Source organism: Nannospalax galili, unplaced genomic scaffold, assembly GCF_000622305.1.
Source record: "Nannospalax galili isolate Female #2095 unplaced genomic scaffold, S.galili_v1.0 scaffold1311, whole genome shotgun sequence".
Taxonomy (NCBI): domain Eukaryota; kingdom Metazoa; phylum Chordata; class Mammalia; order Rodentia; family Spalacidae; genus Nannospalax; species Nannospalax galili.
The window spans coordinates 146,995-151,146 of NW_008329527.1; positions in this window are offsets into that span (position 1 = coordinate 146,995).

The window sequence follows — 4,152 nt, forward strand, 5'->3', positions numbered from 1 at the left end:
GCATGGTGGCTGATGCCTGTAATTCCAGAATTTGGGAGGCTGAAGTAGGCAGGCCAGATCATCATGAATTCAAGGTCAGCCTAGGATGGATAAGTGGATGAATGGGATGGGTGGATGAATGGATAGATGGATGAATAGATAGGTAGGTCGATGATTGATGATCGATAAACAGATGATAGATGATAGATAGATAGATAGATAGATAGATAGATAGATAGATAGATAGATGATAGAGAGATAATCTGTTAAAGCAAATGACTTAAAATTGCCTATCCTACATCCTCTGGAGTGACACTGGTGTCCTATCTGGGTGGTTGTTAGCCACCATGCAAGTGCTGAAAACCAAACCTGGGTCTTCTGCAAGAGCAGTCAGTGCTTTTAACCCCTGAGCCATCTCTCCAGCCCCATATACAGAATGCTTAGGTTGTGATAGGCACTGATGACTGTCAGTCACTTTGAAAAGCATCTCAACTATGACACTGCTAATAGAGAGGATGATTAAGTAATCAATTCTTGTTATATACAGTAGTTCTAGAAAATCTGCAAACATGAAATTAGTGAATTTGAACAGTTGCTCCTAGAGAAATATAGGCTTAGACTCTCTGATCACAACATTTTCATCAAGTGATCAATATGTAATCATTTGGTAGGGGCTTAAGATGGAGTCTCATGTAGCCCAGGTTGGCCTTGAAGTCACGATGTAGTCGAGGCTGTGTTTGAATTCTTGATCCTCCTTCCACCTCCCAAGTACTGGGATTACAAGCATGTGCTACCATATGGCTAAAAAGCAGGGTCCAGGCTGGCTTTGAACTCTTGATCCTCCCGCCTCATCTTCTTCAGCATTTGCCTACCAGTGGGTGCCCACCATGCCAGCTGTAACCATTTGTGTGTATGTGTCTCAGTTTCATAATGCCTTATTTAATAGACATTGTTGAACTGGAGATGTGGTTCTGTGCCATCCCATTGACCATGGAAAAGGCACCATGAGAGCTGAAACAAGAAGGCAGAGCCCCATGTTGCTTGTGCTCAGTGGGCACGTGGTCATCAGTGACTCGATTTTTTGCCATTCTGTGAATGTCTGGAAATCATGGGAAAACACCATACTGTTTTGAGGATCAAAAATAAAGTCTAGCAATCATGTAAATTCACAAATAAGGAATCTGTGAATAATGAGGGTAAATTTTTGTGATGAATGGAGCAAACCATCAATTGTAGAATACAGGGGTAGATAGTGGGGAGATGATTCATTCTTTCCATTCTCTGTATTCTTGTAACTTTTTATGTGATGTAAAAAAAAAGTGATCTTACCATAACAATCACTTGTTATCTGCTAAGGGGGACCCAGCATGGCCACCTTGGCATAAGCTGTGATAAGGATGGGGGTCCTCAGGTGCCCTACTTATACTAATGAAGACAGAGAGTCTAAGCACAGTTTTGGTGAACAGAAGAAGGCGGTACCTGCCCTGGTACCCAGGAATGGGCAAGAATGGGGCTTAAGAAAACACTGGAATGAGATCATCCGAGGCCTGGACAGTTGGGGACTCCTAACCACATGGTTCACTGTGGTGGGAAGCTGGACTTGAAAGACCCCTGGGTGCCCCAACAGTTAGTGCCAAGCAATTATCAGAGCCCTCATGGAACTTCTCTCACCTGGAGAATGGAGGACTGGGCTCCAGGCTAGCCCTGGCTACAGAGTCAAGGCTGGGGGTGGGGAGAAGAGGAAGAGGAAGAGGAAGAGGAAGAGGAAGAAGAAGAAGAAGAAGAAGAAGAAGAAGAAGAAGAAGAAGAAGAAGAAGAAAAGGAGGAAGAAGGAGCAAAAGAGAAGGAGGAGGAGGAGAGGAGGGAGGGAGGGAAGGGAGAAAGGGCCTTTTTTAAAAGCGGTTTGGGGTTGTTTTTACATTTATTTATTTTCATTTTATGTGTATAAGTGTTATGCCTGCATGTATGTAAGTGCACCCATGTCATGCAGTGCCCGTGGAGGACAGAAGAGGGCATCAGATTCCTTGGAACTGGAGTTACAGACGGTTAGCTGCAATGTAGGTGGTGGGATTCAAACCCAGGCCTTCTGCAAGAACAGTCAGTGCTCTTAACTGTTGAGCTATCTCTCCAGCCCCCCCAAAAGAACAGTTTTAAAGGGTATTCCATAAGAATATGTAAAACAAGCCATAGGGCTCTTGGAAAAAATGGAAATTTACATGCACAGGAAAACCTCCACAGATACATTTATACAAGTTTTATTCACAATTGCCAAAAACTGAGAGTGCTGTGAATGTTCCTCAGCTGGTGACGAGGTTCTGACTGGTGCCTGATGGAGCAGACTACTGCAGCATGCCGAGAGCAAAGCCCAAGGCGACAGCTACAAAATGGGTCCCACTCCGAACCACAAGGTGGAGACTGTGTCAGTGGTGGCAGGTGGGATGGCTACAGGGGGCCCAAGGGAATTGGAGATTAATCCACAGTTTGATGGAAACAGCAGTTCCTCCACTGCACATATTTGTCAAATCAGAACTTTTCAATTGGATAGCATACAGATTTTACTGTAAGCAAACTGTGCTTCCATTTTTAAAACTAAGGGTTGGAAAAGGAGCTGAGAATTTTAGGTGGGACCCACACTGCAACAGTAACTAAAGCAGGAAACATAAGGGCAGCAGCAGCTGCACTGAGTCTCATCCCACCTCTCATCCAGCCCTGGGTTCTGCCCCACCCCTAGCTGCTCCCTGCACTGAAATCACCATCAACAGGTGGTGGCATGAGCAGCAAAACCTGCTCCTCCATGCCAGGTCCTCTGAGCAATGGGTACCGTGGCCCCTCCCTTCTGCTCGACCTTAGATACCTCTGGTCCACAGCAAACTCCCTGCCTTGCCCCTTTCTGCTCTTCTGATCTCCTCCTCTCCTTTCTCTCTTCCCTAGTTCCCCAAGTCCTGTCCCCTTGCTTGGTCTTCCTGTCAGTGTCTACACACCCACCTCTTCCCCCATCCCAGAGCTCTGCCCTGAGGTTGGTTTGTGTTGGCATTACCTTATTTGATCTCTATCAACTCTTTCTATTAATATAGCCTGAGATCCAGATCTCATTCACACAGTGCCTGTGGTTAGCTGAGCCCCCACAGTCAGTTTCCACTTGAGCTGAGCTCTGGGGTCTGCAAGCTGCTTCTAAGTGATTCTTCCCCAAGGCCTCAAGAGTCTACTGTGGCTCCCTCATCCCTCAATTATTGGCTCTAGACTCCACCACCCAATGCTCCAGCAAGGCTGGGTTACTTGCTTTCTTCAGATTCATTTCCAGATCTTTATCCTCACATCACTCTGAGTGAGCCCTCCCCACCCTTCTCTAACTCCCCAGATCCAGCCAGCTCTTCCTGGCAGACTTCCAGAGCTTCTCTACCGAGTATGGGGTTGCTGACTGAGGCAGCAAGATGGGGGGTTGTCTGAGGATGGAGGAGGGGTCTGTAGCAAGGTCTCTGGAGCAGGAAACTGTGGCAGGAAGCTATCAGCCACAAGGCTTAAGAAACTCCTCCCCACGTGGCCACAGGTGCAGCCTGGGTAGTCAGAAGCCAGTTAAGGCAGAAGAGGAGTTAGGGAAGGCTGGCCCAGAGGCAGGAGTTGGCCCTGTGTCTCAGCTGTGCCCATCTTCCCAGTCATAGTTGATGACAGCCATAATGGCAATCACGCCCTGCCAGCAGGCAGCCCCAGGGTCAGCATCCCTGTGTCTATATCCACCTCATGGCCTTTCTGGTCCATCCTCGTCCTCATTCCCGAGACATGGTGACCAAGTCCTCAGAGACCCCATGGCCAGAGATGCTGAGGAGGCAGCAGAGAAGACAGAAGGAAGCAGAAGACTAAAGGCCAGGGGCCAGACGCTGGCACATGTCACTCTCCACTCTGCAGGCCAAGCCAGCATGACACAGCTGTTCTCAAGAGCTGGCCCATCTGCAGCTACCCAGTGTGACCCGAGACTCAGGGCCAGGCCATCACACTTGTCTGTCCTCAACTGTGACCAGCAAGCCCACCAGGACCCTGGGCCTTGCCTAGGCTGATCCAAAGGACACAAGGGGAGGTGAATAGGCCCACTATGGCCAGCAAGATGCCTCAGCAGGTAAGGGCACTTGCCACCAAACCTGACAACTTGAGTTCAATCCCCAGAATCTACATGGTAGA